This window comes from Pseudophryne corroboree, chromosome 3 (genome assembly GCF_028390025.1).
Source record: "Pseudophryne corroboree isolate aPseCor3 chromosome 3, aPseCor3.hap2, whole genome shotgun sequence".
Taxonomy (NCBI): Eukaryota; Metazoa; Chordata; class Amphibia; order Anura; family Myobatrachidae; genus Pseudophryne; species Pseudophryne corroboree.
In genome coordinates, this window is record NC_086446.1 from 455245341 (window position 1) to 455263980 (window position 18640).

Consider the following 18640-nt stretch of genomic DNA (forward strand, 5'->3'; position numbering starts at 1 on the left):
GTTTTTCTGAGACCTGGCAGGGGGTGAAATACATCCATATAGCCTCATGGACTATATGTGATGTATTCTTTTTAGCCAGAAAGGTATTAACATTGCTGCCCAGGGCGCCCCCCCCAGCGCCCTGCACCCTCAGTGACCGCCGGTGTGAAGTGTGCCTGAGCGCAATGGCGCACAGCTGCAGTGCTGTGCGCTACCTCATGAAGACTGAAAAGCCTTCAGCCGCCGGTTTCTGGACCTCTTCTTACTTCGGCATCTGCAAGGGGGTCGGCGGCGCGGCTCCGGTGACCCATCCAGGCTGTACCTGTGATCGTCCCTCTGGAGCTAGTGTCCAGTAGCCTAAGAAGCACATCCATCCTGCACGCAGGTGAGTTCACTTCTTCTCCCCTAGGTCCCTCGTTGCAGTGAGCCTGTTGCCAGCAGGACTCACTGAAAATAATAAAACTATCAAAACTTTTACTCTAAGCAGCTCCTTAAGAGAGCCACCTAGATTGCACCCTGCTCGGACGGGCACAAAAACCTAACTGAGGCTTGGAGGAGGGTCATAGGGGGAGGAGCCAGTACACACCACCTAGTGGTCAAACTTTTACATTTTGTGCCCTGTCTCCTGCGGAGCCGCTATTCCACATGGTCCTGACGGAGTCCCCAGCATCCACTAGGACGTCAGAGAAAGGGGTACGAGGCCCAAGTAGGCCGTGGAGGTAGATTAGGAGAGGGAGGGAAGGAAGGGGGGAGGGGGGGGATGTAAGACAGGGCACCCCAGGAGCCTCACCTGATCAGGGGGTGTCACCATTTCTGGACCTCATCAATTTGTCTCTTGCTGGCCTCACACCGGGCTTCATCTGGGCTTCAAGGGGGCTGACAAAGAGCAGGTAAACTCCTGTCTCTTCCTTTGCAGGTACGCCTTCCCCGCGGCAGCACCTTCATTCCGCTACAATTCTCGACCCCCGGGGAGGTCTTCTGGATTCCCCCTCCATTGTAGACACCGCCCGCTACGCTTTCGTCGCTGATCCAAGCCAGGTAGTAGAAAAATGGCGCACAAAACAACCTTGGCTGTAAGAATGCCAATGCTACCCCCAAGAGGAAGTTCCACCCACCCAATGCCCTCTGTACCTCTTCTTGGTGGTAGCGTGGGCATTACGGATAGATAGAGAAGGAGAGATATATTGATATACATGTACATAGAAAGAGATGTACAATTATAAATATATATCTAAAAAAAAGATAGCTAGATCGATCTATATATAAATATTTTTGCACCGCAGCAGTTGACAGTGTTTTATCTGTCGAAACTGTTGGGCTGCGCAGAACGTTAAGCCATAAGACACTGCTGATGTTATACCATTGCAAAATACTTGTCCTCTGCTAGCTATAGTTACAGTATAATGAGTAGAAATGACGTTTCAATTACCTTACTTGAGTGCCCATCTAACTTCTCCGCATTTCTTTAAAATGCAGGCCAATGAGCTTCGAGGAACGGTCCCAGGAACGTGATTTGAAGGACTCTCTAGGGAAGACAAATATGTTAGGAAGAAAGGCACTTTGGCACAAAAGGTAGCGCTTACAGCCTGTCAAAAAAAGGGGTATGATGCCCTGGTGGGCTGTGGAGGTGGATGGGGAGGGAAGAGGGGATGGGGAGGGAAGCGGTGTGGGGATTAAGTAAGACCGGGCACCCCTGGAGTCTCTCCTGATCAGGAGGCATCGCCGTGGTTGGACCTCGTCAACTTGCCTCTCACTGGCCTTACATCGGGCTTTGTCTAGGTGTCAATGGAGCCGATAATCTACAAGTAAACTCCTGTCTCTTCTTTTGCAGGTACTCCTTCCCCACGGCAGCACCTTCGTTCCACTGTGATCCTTGTCCACAGGGAGGTCTTCTGGATTCCCCCTCCGTCGACAGACGCCACCCGCTACGCTTTCTATGCCGATCCAAGCCAGGAAGAAGAAAAACTGCGCACACACCACCCATAGCTGTAAGAATGCCAACGCTACCGTCAAGAAGAGGTTACGCCCACCAATGCCCTCTGTACCTATTCTTGGCAGTAGCGTGGGCATTATGGATAGAAAGAGAGGGAGAGATATATAGATATATATGTTACTAGAAAGAGATGTTCATATATTAATCTATATCTAAAAAGATAACTAGGTCGATCAATAAATATTTTGCATCGCAACAGTCGACAGATGTTTTATCTGTCGAAACTGTTGGGCTGCGCAGAACGTTAAGCCATAAGACACTACTGATGTTATACCATTGCAAACTACTTGCCCCCTGCTAGCTATAGTTACAGTATAATGAGTAGAAATGACATTTCAATTACCTTACTTGAGTGCCCATCTAACTTCTCCGCATTTCTTTATTCCGCAGGCCAATGAGCTTCGATGAACGGTCCCAGGAACGCGATTTGAAGGACTCTCTAGGGAAGACAAATATGTTAGGAAGAAAGGCACTTTGGCACAAAAGGTAGCTCTTACAGCATGTCAAAAAAAGGGTACGATGCCCTGGTCGGCTGTGGCAATGGATGGGGAGGGGGAGGGAAAAGGGGATGGGGAGGGAAGCGGTGGGGGGGAGTAAGACAGGCCACCCCTGGAGTCTCACCTGATCAGGAGGCATCACCATGGCTGAACCTCGTCAACTTTCCTCTCGCTGGCCTTACACCGGACTTCGTCTAGGTGTAAATGGAGGCGATAACCCACAAGTAAACTCCCGTCTTCTTTAGCAGGTACTCCTTCCCCACGGCAGCACCTTCGTTCCACTGTGATCCTTGTCCACAGGGAGGTCTTCTGAATTCCCCCTTCATCGACAGACGCCGCCCGCTACGCTTTCTACGCCGATCCAAGCCTGGTAGAAGAAAAACGGTGCACACACCACCCATGGCTGTAAGAACGCCAATGCTACCCTCAAAAAGAGGTTACGCCCACCCAATGCCCTCTGTACCTCTTCTTGGCAGTAGCGTGGGCATTATGGATAGAAAGAGCGGGAGAGATATATAGATATATATGTACCTAGATTTATATATGAACATCTCTTTCTATCTCCAAACAATGAATCAGATGGCGCTTATAATCACTTCCTTGCTTAACCAGCAATGCAACTGACCACATCAATGAATAAATAATATCAATTTATTAAAAGCACATATTGCTAAAAGAGATGACCCTTTCACAAACACATGGCAATGATTAGTGTCAGATGATGAAATGAAGGGTATATTTTCTCTCTTCCACCCTGACGCGTTTCGTCCTTAACGGACTTCTTCAGAGGGATGATCAATACAGCTGGTAAAAACATATATTTCTCTGACGTCCTAGTGGATGCTGGTAACTCCGTAAGGACCATGGGGAATAGCGGGCTCCGAAGGAGACTGGGCACTCTAAGAAAGAATTAGGACTACCTGGTGTGCACTGGCTCCTCCCTCTATGCCCCTCCTCCAGACCTCAGTTAGAATCTGTGCCCGGCTCGAGCTGGTTGCACACTAGGGGCTCTCCTGAGCTTCTAGTAAAGAAAGTATTTATTAGGTTTTTTATTTTCAGTGAGATCTGCTGGCAACAGACTCACTGCAACGAGGGACTTAGGGGAGAGAAGCGAACCTACCTGCTTGCAGCTAGCTTGGGCTTCTAGGCTACTGGACACCATTAGCTCCAGAGGGATCGAACACAGGCCCAGCCTCGGTCGTCCGGTCCCGGAGCCGCGCCGCCGTCCCCCTTGCAGAGCCAGAAGCATGAAGATCTTCACGGAAATCGGCGGCTGAAGACTCCGGTCTTCATTAAGGTAGCGCACAGCACTGCAGCTGTGCGCCATTGCTCCCTGTGCACACCACATACTCCGGTCACTGATGGGTGCAGGGCGCTGGGGGGGGGGGGGGGGGGCGCCCTGGGCAGCAATTAGAGTACCTTAAAGTGGCTAATCACACATAATATTGCCTAAGAAGCTATATATGTATAAAATACCCCTGCCACATTATTATTATAAAAGCGGGAGAAGTCCGCCGAAAAAGGGGCGGGGCTATCTCCCTCAGCACACTGGCGCCATTTCCTCTCACAGCTCCGCTGGAAGGACGCTCCCCAGGCTCTCCCCTGCAGTTTCCAGGCTCATTAGGGTAAAAAAGAGAGGGGGGCACTAAATTTAGGCGCAAATACTATATATATAGCGGCTATAGGGTAAATCACTTGTGTAGTGTAACTCCCTGCATTATATAGCGCTGTGGTGTGTGCTGGCATACTCTCTCTCTGTCTCCCCAAAGGACTTTGTGGGGTCCTGTCCTCAGTCAGAGCATTCCCTGTGTGTGTGCGGTGTGTCGGTACGGCTGTGTCGACATGTTTGATGAGGAGGCTTATGTGGAGGCGGAGCAGGTGCCGATAAATGTGATGTCACCCCCTGTGGGGTCGACACCTGAGTGGATGGATATGTGGAAGGAATTACGCGACAGTGTCAACTCCTTACATAAAAGGTTTGACGACATAGCAGATGTGGGACAGCCGGCTTCTCAGCCCGTGCCTGCCCAGGCGTCTCAAAAGCCATCAGGGGCTCAAAAACGCCCACTACCTCAGATGGCTGACACAGATGTCGACACGGATACTGACTCCAGTGTCGACGACGATGAGACTAGTGTACATTCCAACAGAGCCACCCGTTACATGATTACGGCAATGAAAAATGTGTTGCACATTTCTGACATTAACCCAGGTACCACAAAAAAGGGTATTATGTTTGGGGAGAAAAAGCAACCAGTGGTTTTTCCCCCATCTGATGAGTTGAATGAAGTGTGTGAAGAAGCGTGGGCTTCCCCCGATAAGAAATTATTGATTTCTAAAAAGTTGCTAATGGCGTACCTTTCCCGCCAGAGGACAGGATACGTTGGGAGACATCCCCTAGGGTGGATAAAGCGCTCACACGCTTGTCAAAGAAGGTGGCACTACCGTCTCAGGATACGGCCGCCTTAAAGGAGCCTGCGGATAGAAAGCAGGAGGCTATCCTGAAGTCTGTGTATACACACTCAGGTATTATACTGAGACCGGCTATTGCTTCAGCATGGATGTGCAGTGCTGCTGCTGCGTGGTCAGATTCCCTGTCTGATAACATTGATACCCTCGACAGGGACACTATATTGCTAACCATAGAGCATATTAAAGATGCAGTCTTATACATGAGAGATGCACAGAGGGATATTTGCCGGCTGGCATCTAGAATTAATGCAATGTCCATTTCTGCCAGGAGAGGATTGTGGACTCGGCAGTGGACAGGTGATGCAGATTCTAAAAGGCACATGGAGGTTTTGCCTTACAAAGGTGAGGAATTGTTTGGGGACGGTCTCTCGGACCTCGTTTCCACAGCAACAGCTGGGAAGTCGACATTTTTACCCCATGTTCCCTCACAGCCAAAGAAAGCACCGTATTATCAGGTACAGTCCTTTCGGCCCCAGAAAGGCAAGCAAGCGGGTTAAAGGCGCGTCTTTTCTGCCCAGAGGCAGAGGTAGAGGGAAAAAGCTGCACCATACAGCCACTTCCCAAGAACAAAAGTCCTCTCCCGCTTCCTCTAAGTCCACCGCATGACGCTGGGGCTCCACAGGCGGAGCCAGGTGCGGTGGGGGCCCGTCTCCGGAACTTCAGCGACCAGTGGGCTCGCTCACGGGTGGATCCCTGGATTCTACAAGTTGTATCTCGGGGCTACAAGCTGGAATTCGAGACGTCTCCCCCTCGCCGTTTCCTCAAATCAGCCTTGCCAACAGCTCCCCCAGACAGGGAGGCAGTGCTGGAGGCGATTCACAAGCTGTACTCTCAGCAGGTGATAATCAAGGTACCCCTCCTTCAACAAAGACGGGGTTACTATTCCACAATGTTTGTGGTACCTAAACCGGACGGTTCGGTGAGACCCATTTTAAATTTGAAATCCTTGAACACTTATATAAGAAGGTTCAAGTTCAAAATGGAATCGCTCAGGGCGGTTATTGCAAGCCTGGACGAAGGGGATTGCATGGTATCACTGGATATCAAGGATGCTTACCTGCATGTCCCCATTTACCCTCCTCACCAGGAGTACCTCAGATTTGTGGTACAGGACTGTCATTACCAATTCCAGACGTTGCCGTTTGGTCTGTCCACGGCACCGAGGGTATTTACCAAGGTAATGGCCGAAATGATGATACTCCTTCGGAAAAAGGGAGTTTTAATTATCCCGTACTTGGACGATCTCCTTATAAAGGCGTGGTCCAGGGAGCAGTTGTTGGTCGGCGTAGCACTATCTCGGGAAGTGCTACAACAGCACAGCTGGATTCTGAATATTCCAAAGTCGCAGCTGGTTCCTACAACGCGCCTACTGTTCCTGGGGATGGTTCTGGACACAGACCAGAAAAAAGTGTTTCTCCCGGAGGAGAAAGCCAAGGAGTTGTCATCTCTAGTCAGAGACCTCCTGAAGCCAAAACAGGTGTCGGTGCATCACTGCACGCGAGTCCTGGGAAAGATGGTAGCTTCCTACGAAGCAATTCCATTTGGCAGGTTCCATGCATGGATCTTTCAGTGGGATCTGTTGGACAAGTGGTCCGGATCGCATCTTCAGATGCATCGGCTGATAACCCTGTCTCCAAGGACCAGGGTGTCTCTGCTGTGGTGGCTGCAGAGTGCTCATCTTCTAGAGGGCCGCAGAATTGGCATACAGGACTGGGTCCTGGTAACCACGGATGCCAGCCTTCGAGGCTGGGGGGCAGTCACACAGGGAAGAAACTTCCAAGGACTATGGTCAAGCCAGGAGACTTCCCTACACATAAATATTCTGGAACTAAGGGCCATTTACAATGCCCTAAGTCAGGCAAGACCCCTGCTTCAACACCAGCCGGTGCTGATCCAGTCAGACAACATCACGGCGGTAGCCCATGTAAACCGACAGGGCGGCACAAGAAGCAGGTTGGCGATGGCAGAAGCCACAAGGATTCTCCGATGGGCGGAAAATCACGTGATAGCACTGTCAGCAGTGTTCATTCCGGGAGTGGACAACTGGGAAGCAGACTTCCTCAGCAGACACGACCTCCACCCGGGAGAGTGGGGACTTCATCCTGAAGTCTTCAAAATGATTGTAAACCGTTGGGAAAGGCCACAGGTGGACATGATGGCGTCCCGCCTCAACAAAAAACTAAAAAGATATTGCGCCAGGTCAAGGGACCCTCAGGCGATAGCTGTGGACGCTCTAGTGACAGCGTGGGTGTACCAGTCGGTTTATGTGTTCCCTCCTCTGCCTCTCATACCCAAGGTACTGAGAATAATAAGAAGGAGGGGAGTAAGAACTATACTCGTGGTTCCGGATTGGCCAAGGAGAGCTTGGTATCCAGAACTTCAAGAAATGATCTCAGAGGACCCATGGCCTCTGCCGCTCAGACAGGACCTGCTGCAGCAGGGGCCCTGTCTGTTCCAAGACTTACCGCGGCTGCATTTGACGGCATGGCGGTTGAACACCGGATCCTAAAAGAAAAGGGCATTCCGGAGGAAGTCATTCCTACACTGATTAAAGCTAGGAAAGATGTGACCGCAAAACATTATCACCGCATATGGCGGAAATATGTTGCTTGGTGTGAGGCCAGGAAGGCGCCAACGGAGGAATTTCAGCTAGGTCGATTTCTGCACTTCCTACAGTCAGGGGTGACTATGGGCCTAAAATTGGGTTCCATTAAGGTCCAGATTTCGGCTCTGTCGATTTTCTTCCAAAAAGAACTGGCTTCACTGCCTGAAGTTCAGACTTTTGTAAAGGGTGTGCTGCATGTTCAGCCCCCTTTTGTGCCCCCAGTGGCACCTTGGGATCTCAACGTGGTGTTGGATTTCCTAAAGTCGCATTGGTTTGAGCCACTTAAAACCGTGGAGATAAAGTTCCTCACGTGAAAGGTGGTCATGCTGTTGGCCTTGGCGTCGGCCAGGCGTGTATCAGAATTGGCGGCTTTGTCATGTAAAAGCCCTTATCTGATTTTTCATATGGATAGGGCGGAATTGAGGACTCGTTCCCAATTCCTTCCTAAGGTGGTATCAGCTTTTCATGTGAACCAACCTATTGTGGTGCCTGCGGCTACTCGGGACTTGGAGGATTCCAAGTTGCTGGACGTAGTCAGGGCCCTGAAAATATATGTTTCCAGGACGGCTAGAGTCCGAAAAACTGACTCGCTATTTATCCTGTATGCACCCAACAAGCTGGGTGCTCCTGCTTCAAAGCAGACTATTGCTCGCTGGATCTGTAGCACGATTCAACTTGCACATTCGGCGGCTGGACTGCCGCATCCTAAATCTGTAAAAGCCCATTCCACGAGGAAGGTGGGCTCTTCTTGGGCGGCTGCCCGAGGAGTCTCGGCTTTACAACTTTGCCGAGCTGCTACTTGGTCGGGTTCAAACACGTTTGCACAATTCTACAAGTTTGATACCCTGGCTGAGGAGGACCTTGAGTTTGCTCATTCGGTGCTGCAGAGTCATCCGCACTCTCCCGCCCGTTTGGGAGCTTTGGTATAATCCCCATGGTCCTTACGGAGTTCCCAGCATCCACTAGGACGTCAGAGAAAATAAGAATTTACTCACCGGTAATTCTATTTCTCGTAGTCCGTAGTGGATGCTGGGCGCCCATCCCAAGTGCGGATTGTCTGCAATACTTGTATATAGTTATTGTCTAACTAAAGGGTTATTGTTTGGAGCCATCTATTCGAGAGGCTCAGTTGTTGTTCATACTGTTCACTGGGTATAGTATCACGAGTTGTACGGTGTGATTGGTGTGGCTGGTATGAGTCTTACCCGGGATTCCAAATCCTTTCCTTATTGTGTCAGCTCTTCCGGGCACAGTTTCCCTAACTGAGGTCTGGAGGAGGGGCATAGAGGGAGGAGCCAGTGCACACCAGGTAGTCCTAATTCTTTCTTAGAGTGCCCAGTCTCCTTCGGAGCCCGCTATTCCCCATGGTCCTTACGGAGTTCCCAGCATCAACTACGGACTACGAGAAATAGAATTACCGGTGAGTAAATTCTTATTATATCCATCAGTTCAGTAAATTAAATGAGGAGAGATGAGGACATTAAATCAACAAATCGTAGCTTTAAATTGAACAAAAAAACATCAATTTCATTACAAATGACAGAACGTTCTTACAGTTTCAGTCATGTAGCACAATGGGGGTAATTCCAAGTTGATCGCAGCAGGAATTCTGTTAGCAATTGGGCAAAACCATGTGCACTGCAGGGGAGGCAGATATAACATGTGCAGAGAGAGTTAGATTTGGGTGTGGTGTGTTCAATCTGCAATGTAATTTGCAGTGTAAAAATAAAGCAGCCAGTATTTACCCTGCACAGAACCTAACTCTCTCTGCAAATGTTATATCTGCCACACCTGCAGTGCACATGGTTTTGCCCAACTGCTAAAAATTTCCTGCTGCGATCAACTTGGAAGATATACAATCCAAAATTGACAATCATAGAAATCTTCAGGTCCTTAAGACCATTTACCAGTACAGTTTTGTATGACAGTTCTATAAAATAATTGCACAAAGTCACTAATACATCCAAAAATTGTAGAACAAATACTAATAAGTACTCTTAAGGTGACTTGCTTAAAAATTTAAGAGACCTCAGTCTTAATTCGTGAGGGTCTAATCATTAAAATCTGAAAAATAGCCCTAAATAAGGGCAGTATGAATTAGTGTTAAACAATTAGATTAAAAAGTGAATTATAGGTGCGACTATAAACATACATACCCATTCAGGTAAAATCTAAAAAAAATTATTCGTATATATCCACAAATGGACCACCTATAATAGGGTGATTCAATGTGAATGAACTTAAACAGAATGGATATACCATAATTCTTAATTAATCTAAAGGGATAGTACTTACAAGTTCAAGTATGCTCATTTATGCTCTCCCAAAGTGCAAGTGACTGAGGGACTAGGATATGGGGCTTATATAGCCCATAACCATCTTACCTCACTTCCTGGACTTATTAACCAATGAAATTCAGAGTGGGATATTATAACCTAATTATAAGGTGCAGATATGCTGAAAATACCTATACCTATATATATACTGTCTGTCCTCTTTTTTAATTAATAATATGTACAGAAAAAACCCATTAGAGTAGAGACAGAGTGACTTATTGTGTACTATCGTACGACCGGAAGTGCAGGGCCGGTGCAAGGTTTCTCAGCACCCTAGGCAAATAGTCAGCCCCCCCCCCCCCCCCTGCCAAAATACAGAGCCCTCTGGTAAAATTTAGGGATAGGATATTAGGGTTGTTTTAGCAGTTTGTGTTAAGGCAGAGGATCCCAAACGTGGTGCTCAAGGCACCCCACCAGTCCAGGTTTTAGGTATATCCATGGCACAGCACAGATGGTTAAATCAAATTGATTAAGGTGCTATACTGGTGCCCCTTTCACATTATACCACACACTTTGAGCCAAAAATCACATTATAGAACACAGTATGAGCCGAAAATCACATTATACCACACAGTATGAGCCGAAGATCACATTGTAGCAAACTGTATGAGCCGAAATTCACATTATAGCACACGGTATGAGCCGAAAATCACATTATAGCACACTGTATGAGCCGAAAATCACATTATAGCACACTGTATGAGCTGAAATTCACATTATAGCACACGGTATGAGCCGAAAATCACATTATAGCACACTGTATGAGCCGAAAATCACATTATAGCACACTGTATGAGCCGAAATTCACATTATAGCACACTGTATGAGCCGAAATTCACATTACAGCACACTGTATGAGACGAAAATCACATTATAGCACACGGTATGAGCCGAAAATCACATTATAGCACACGGTATGAGCCGAAAATCACATTATAGCACACTGTATGAGGCAAAATTCACATTATAGCACACTGTATGAGCCGAAATTCACATTATAGGACATGGTTTGAGGCGAAATTCACATTATAGCACATAGAATGAGCCGATATTCACACTATAGCGCATGGTATGAGCCAAAATTCACATTATACCACACAGCATGAGCTGAAAATCACATTATAGCACATGGTATGAGCCAAAATTCACATTAGAACACACGGTATGAGCCAAAATTCACATTAGAGCACACAGTATGAGCCCAAATTCACATTATGCCACATGGAATGAGCCGAAATTCACATTATGCCACATACATAGCCACATATCTACATACTCACAGCCACATACAGTATACACACACGCATATATAATATATTTACACACACAGCCACATTTACACACATACACTGTCCCTACCCTGACACTCTCCTCCATCAGTTACCCTCTGCTCACCAGTTGCCGGGTAGCCGATGCCGGGAGTCCAATTGCGGGGGAGGGGGGGGGGGGGGGGAGATGAGGGGGCAAGGTGCAGGAGGCGAGGGGGGGAAGGGGCAGCGGGAGCTGAATATAACTGTGGGGCCGGGGGAGCCGGGGAGCGGTTCACAAGAGGCCGGAATTAATGGAGGGAGGGAGGGAGGGAGGGGGAGCGCAAATGACAAGCTGCAGCCTGCGGCTGCAGGCGATCGTAGTGGGGAGGCGGCGCCGGAGCACTCAGTAACAGTGCGGGAGCGGACCAGGCCAGCGGCCCGCGACTCACTCTTTCACGATGTGGCCAAATGCAGGGGTGGCGGGGGACGCCGGGCACGGGGCATGACGCGGGCGGCCGGAGACCATCGTGTGGGGGAGCTGCGGTCGGACCTGAGGCTGCGGTGAGAGACGTGAGAGCTCATATGTGATAAATAACGGTATGGACCCCACCCCGGACCCCGGACTCAGGACAGGATCACAACATGCGGCAGACAGGCGGCAGCCTGAACACAATTCAAACACATCCCACACACACTGACACTGTCGCAGAGAGGTGTGGGGGGGCAGGTTTGCTGAATCAATCAGGGACTATCACACATAGTAAACTCACTCTTTGAGCTGGTGGGCGCCCACAAGCTGCTCCTCTGTCTTTTAAAGAAAAGGAGGAGTTTGGCTTGGCTGAGGCTAAGCAGTGCCGCCCTCCAGTGGTCGCCGCCCATAGGCAGCTGCCTAAAGCTGCCTAGTGGTAGCGCCGGCCCTGCGGAAGTGACATCACTTCCGTCCATACGACTATATGTGGGGATTAACTTTCTACACATCACTTAATAAACATTGTTTAAGTGTATGGGCTGAATAGTACATACAACAATTAGCCCCTCTTATTAAGGTGAACCGGGGCCCGCGATCAGAGGTATCCGTCCGATCACGGGACTCCTGGTTCACTATCATGCGTTCCACTTGGGCGCTCGGTGGAGCGCACTTCCCGGTAACCACACAGGAAGTGACGTTTGTGCTCCACCAATGTCCGCGGTGGAACGCAAAGTGGTGGAGCGCGCCTCCTAGTGACTCTATCAAAAGTGACGCCTGCGTTCCATCTAATTAACAGTGGAACGCAAAGCGTCTCTTTCCCCCTTCAGGTGCAGCATTGGAGCAGCAATATGAGATTAAATAACAGCACTGTTCCTACTTTTCTAAGTGTATCTTTAACTAATAAGTGTGTGAATATGTGATCCTACACTTCTAACTTAGTAATAAGTGAACAGTGTAAATACATTTATGTTAAATAGAATGAATATGACATAAATATGAATAATGGGTAAAATATGTAGAAACAAAAATAATGACAATAAATGTATATATAATAAAAGTAAATATATGTAAATAAAAAAATATGAAATAAAGAAAAAATTTGGTATAAATACAAAAAAAAAAATATAAAAATTGAAAATAAAAATAAATATGAATAAATAAATATTTGTAAATGTATATGAGTATATAAGGTAGTATGCAAGTGCAATACGTGTGAGTGTGACAATACTGGGACGATGTGTGGGTGATATATGTGCCCTCCATCACCCTTAAAGTAGATCGAGGTAAAAGATATATCCTAAACTGAACCCCCTAAGGCCCTAACGTGTATATGGGGTGAGAAATCATAACCTTGAACCCCTAAGTGGAGGGTAAATAATTACGAAAACGTGACTACTAAAATCTATATATAATGTCATGTGGGCCACTATAATTAAATTTTACATTTAATACAAAAAATTCCACACGAGTATCAGAGTACATATTCGTATTTGTTCCTTACATTGCAAGTTCCGTAACGAGTATACATTTGGGTATGCAAAGAATACCAAATTTTGATGACATGATTCCCACAATCTAATGTTGTAATGAAACTAACATGAAATTCTTCAAGTTCTGAACCCAGTAAATCCTATAAGAAGGACACAATGTCTAATCCCTCATTAAGTCCCCTAGGTGCCAATGTATTGAGAGTGTAAATCCAGAAGGTCTCTCTACGGGATAATGCTAGATCTCTGTTTCCTCCTCTACTATGCTGCTTAATAACCTCCAGTATGGTGAAACTTAGATCTTTGACCTCGGAATTATACTACCTTCTCCTGAATCAATACATTCCTATCTCGAAGTGAGGCCTTTAATCTAGCTTCTTCGATAGATCCAGGGTCATAACCCCGTTCTATGAATCTCTCTTTAAGAGTATCAGTTTGTGACCAGTAGTCAGTTATTTTACTACAATTTCTCCTAATCCTCAAGAATTGGGAGTAGGGTACCCCTTCCTTCCATGTGGGGTGATGGCAGCTGGATATGGGAATATAGCTATTCGCGTCCACTTCCTTAAAAAAGGTACTGGTAATGACCTTTCTTGAGTGCGAGCCCTCTAATTCCAGGTCTAAGTACTCAATGGAATTCCTATTGAATTTATGTGTGAACTTTAAGTTCACATCATAAATATTCAAATAGGAAATAAATTCCATGATACTAGGATCATCCCCTTGCCAAATAAATAAGAGGTCATCTATATATCTACGATATCATGGAATTTATTTCCTATTTGAATATTAATGATGTGAACTTAAAGAAGGTAGTCACTGGGAACAGTTCTCAGCAATACAATAGACCATTCATTACACAATATTGTCGTGACACGGGAAAAATTAGAAAAATCATGGAAAGACACTGGGGAATATTACTAAAAGATCCCATTTTGGGGCCCAGCCTTCCTAAAAAACCTAATATGGTATATAAGAAAGCCAATAACCTGAAGAATTTGCTGGCACCTAGCCAGTTGAAGCCTATTAATGATACTGCTATTTCTACTACAACAAAATTTGGTGCACAAGGAGGCTGTTACCCGTGTCAACATTGCATATGCTGTAAGCATATGTCAAGATTCCAATTCCAAGTTAAACTGGATAATGGATACCTGTACAAACTACGGGATAAAGCTACTTGTACAACGGAATACGTAATTTATAAAATTGATTGCAACTGCGGCCTATCTTATATAGGAAAGACCAAAAGACAGGTTAAGCTGAGAATTCAAAAGCATTTACGAAGTATTAAGAACAAAGTTCTCTCTCATAGGGGTATATGCAATTGCGGTCGAATTCCCGAAATTGTCGAATTTCGGGTCATTTTCGACCAAAAAAAAAATTCGCCTATGCAATTCAGTGCTTTCCGACCAAAAAACGGACTTTCAAAATTCGACTTTTTGAAATTCGAATTTTTGCAAATTCGACTTTTCTGCAATGATACAAGTGCTGCAATTCGACCAAAGCATATTCAATTCAAGTTTGGAAATTCGACAGCAGTGCTTTTAGACAGCAAATTCGTCATTTTCAATCCGCCACACTTTGAAGGGTGAAAACAATTAAAAAAAATTTAAACATGTTTTTTTTGGTGTTTTTTTTTTTAGGAATAGCATATCTATTTATATTAGAAGGGATTAGGTACTTTTTTTTGGGGGGGGGGAGGCACAAATATTATTTATATTTTTTTTTAAATATTTTTTTTTTTTTTTTTTATTGCTGGAACGGTAAAATCCTTAAAAAAAATGGCGTGGGGTCCCCCCTCCAAAGCATAACCAGCCTCGGACTCTTCGAGCTGGTCCTGGTTCTAAAAATGCGGGGGAAAAATTGACAGGGGATCCCCCGTATTTTTAAAACCAGCACCGGGCTCTGCGCCTGGTGCTGGTGCCAAAAATACGGGGGACAAAACGAGCAGGGGTCCCCCGTATTTTTAACACCAGCATCGGGCTCCACTAGCTGGACAGATAATGCCACAGCCGGGGGTCACTTTTATGCCGTGCCCTGCGGCCGTGGCATTAAATATCCAACTAGTCACCCCTGGCCGGGGTACCCTGGGGGAGTGGGGACCCCTTCAATCAAGGGGTCCCCCCCCCAGCCACCCAAGGGCCAGGGGTGAAGCCCGAGGCTGTCCCCCCCCATCCAATGGGCTGCGGATGGGGGGGGCTGATAGCCTTTTGTCATAATAAAAAGATATTGTTTTTTCCAGTAGTACTACAAGTCCCAGCAAGCCTCCCCCGCAAGCTGGTACTTGGAGAACCACAAGTACCAGCATGCGGGAGAAAAACGGGCCCGCTGGTACCTGTAGTACTACTGGGAAAAAAATACCCAAATAAAAACAGGACACACACACCGTCGACAGTAAAACTTTATTTCATACGTCGACACACACATACTTACCTATGTTCACACGCCGACATCGGTCCTCTTCTCCATGTAGAATCCACGGATACCTGAAAAGAAAAGTTCAATATACTCACCTCAGCCATGGTCCAGAGATACATCCACGTACTTGGCAAAAAAACAAAGCGAACACCCGCTCCATGCCGGACTGAAAGGGGTCCCATGCTGACACATGAGACCCCTTTCCACGAATGAGACCTGTCAGTGACAGCTGTCACATAAAGGTCTCTAAAGCCAATCAGGAAGCGCAACTTCGTTGCGCTCACCTGATTGGCTGTGCGCTGTCTGAACTCAGACAGCGCATCGCACAGCTCCGTCCATTATATTCAATGGTGGGAACTTAGCGGCTAGCGGTGAGGTCACCCGCCGGTCAGCCGCTGACCGCGGGTTAACCCCCCCGCTACCCGCAAAGTTCCCACCATTGAAAGTAATGGAGCGGCTTTGCGATGCGCTGTCACAGCACAGACAGCGCACAGCCAATCAGGTGAGCGCCACGGAAGTAGCGCTTCCTGATTGGCTGAAGGGACTTCAGTGACAGGAGTCACGTGATGTCCCGGCATTCGGGAGAAAGGGGTCTGATGTGAAAGCATGGGACCCCTTTCTTAGTCCGGTGGATCGGTGTTCGTTTTTTTTTTTTGCCAAGTACGTGGATTATCTCTGGACCTGGATTTACCTCTGGACGCTGGAAGGTGAGTATAATTTTTTCACAGGTACCTCGGATCGTCGGAGACCGTGGCAGTCGGCGTGTCAACATAGGTAAGTATGTGTGTGTCGGTAGTGTGTAATAAAGTTTTACTATCAAGGTGTGTGTGTACTGTTTTTATTTGGGTATTTTTTTTCCAGTAGTACTACAGGTACCAGCGGGCCCGTTTTTCTCCCGCATGCTGGTACTTGTGGTTCTCCAAGTACCAGTTTGCGGGGGAGGCTTGCTGGGACTTGTAGTACTACTGGAAAAAACAATATCTTTTTATTATCACAAAAGGCTATCAGCCCCCCCATCCGCAGCCCATTGGATGGGGGGGGACAGCCTCGGGCTTCACCCCTGGCCCTTGGGTGGCTGGGGGGGGGACCCCTTGATTGTAGGGGTCCCCACTCCCCCAGGGTACCCCGGCCAGGGGTGACTAGTTGGATATTTGATGCCACGGCCGCAGGGCACGGCATAAAAGTGACCCCCGGCTGTGGCATTATCTGTCCAGCTAGTGGAGCCCGATGCTGGTGTTAAAAATACGGGGGACCCCTACTCTTTTTGTCCCCCGTATTTTTGGCACCAGCACCAGGCGCAGAGCCCGGTGCTGGTTTTAAAAATACGGGGGATCCCTGCCCAATTTTCCCCCTGCATTTTTAGAACCAGGACCAGCTCGAAGAGCCCGAGGCTGGTTATGCTTTGGAGGGGGGACCCCACGCCATTTTTTTTCCGGGTTTTTCCCGTTTTTTCCCGTTTTTTAAAATCGCGGCAAAATCCGCCAAATCGGACGATTTTCGCCCGCGATTCTGGCGAATCCGTTTTTCATTGAATATGGTGAATTCCGGCAGCCACCTGCCGGAATTCACCTGGCGAATTGAGTCGAATTAAAAAACGGCGAAAAATTGCCGCGATTCGCCGTGAATTGCATATACCCCATAATCTCCCTAAACACTTCAACGAAGTCCATAATTCCGAGGTCAAAGATCTAAGTTTCACCATACTGGAGGTTATTAAGCAGCATAGTAGAGGAGGAAACAGATCTAGCATTATCCCGTAGAGAGACCTTCTGGATTTACACTCTCAATACATTGGCACCTAGGGGACTTAATGAGGGATTAGACATCGTGTCCTTCTTATAGGATTTACTGGGTTCAGAACTTGAAGAATTTCATGTTAGTTTCATTACAACATTAGATTGTGGGAATCATGTCATCAAAATTTGGTATTCTTTGCATACCCAAATGTATACTCGTTACGGAACTTGCAATGTAAGGAACACATACGAAAATGTACTCTGATACTCGTGTGGAATTTTTTGTATTAAATGTAAAATTTAATTATAGTGGCCCACATGACATTATATATAGATTTTAGTAGTCATGTTTTTGTAATTATATACCCTCCACTTAGGGGTTGAAGGTTAGGATTTATCACCCCATATACACGTTAGGGCCTTAGGGGGTTCAGTTTAGGATATATCTCTTACCTCGATCTACTGTAAGGGTGATGGAGGGCACATATATCACCCACACAGCGTCCCAGTATTGTCACACTCACACGTATTGCACTTGCATACTACCTTATATACTCATATACATTTATAAATATTTATTTATTCATATTTATTTTTATTTTAAATTTTTATATTTTATTTTTTGTATTTATACCAAATTTTTATTTTATTTTCTTTATTTCATATTTTTTTATTTGCATATATTTACTTTTATTATATATACATTTATTGTCATTATTTTTGTTTCTACATATTTTACCCATTATTCATATTTATGTCATATTCATTCTATTTAACATAAATGTATTTACACTGTTCACTTATTACTAAGTTAGAAGTGTAGGATCACAAAATCACACACTTATTAGTTAAAGATACACTTAGAAAAATAGGAACAGTGCTGTTATTTAATCTCATATTGCTGCTCCAATGCTGCACCTGAAGGGGGAAAGAGACGCTTTGCGTTCCACTGTTAATTAGATGCAACGCAGGCATCACTTTTGATAGTCACTAGGAGGCGCGCTCCACCGCTTTGCGTTCCACCGCGGACATTGGTGGAGCGGAAACGTCACTTCCTGTGTGGTTACCGGGAAGTGCGCTCCACCAAGCGCCCAAGTGGAACGCATGATAGTGAACCAGGAGTCCCGTGATCGGACGGATAACTCTGATCGCGGGCCCCGGTTCACCTTAATAAGGGGCTAATTGTTGTATGTACTATTCAGCTCATACACTTAAACAATGTTTATTAAGTGATGTGTAGAAAGTTAATCCCCACATATAGTCATATGGACGGAAGTGATGTCACTTCCGGTCGTACGATAGTACACAATAAGTCACTCTGTCTCTACTCTAATGGGGTTTTTTCTGTACATATTATTAATTAAAAAAGAGGACAGACAGTATATAGGTATAGGT

At 46.5% G+C, this 18640-nt stretch overlaps 1 protein-coding gene across 4 annotated transcripts in view; it reads left to right on the forward strand.

The window, feature by feature from the left end:
* Positions 1–18640, forward strand: part of LOC135055968 (uncharacterized) — a 47484-nt gene that overhangs the window by 12017 nt on the left and 16827 nt on the right. For all 4 annotated transcript variants that reach the window (XM_063960618.1, XM_063960620.1, XM_063960621.1 and 1 more), the window contains 5 exons: positions 896–1017; positions 1456–1551; positions 1811–1967; positions 2363–2458; positions 2715–2874. The gene's annotated coding sequence lies outside the window, so the exon portion shown is untranslated. The remainder of the gene's footprint in view (positions 1–895; positions 1018–1455; positions 1552–1810; positions 1968–2362; positions 2459–2714; positions 2875–18640) is intronic.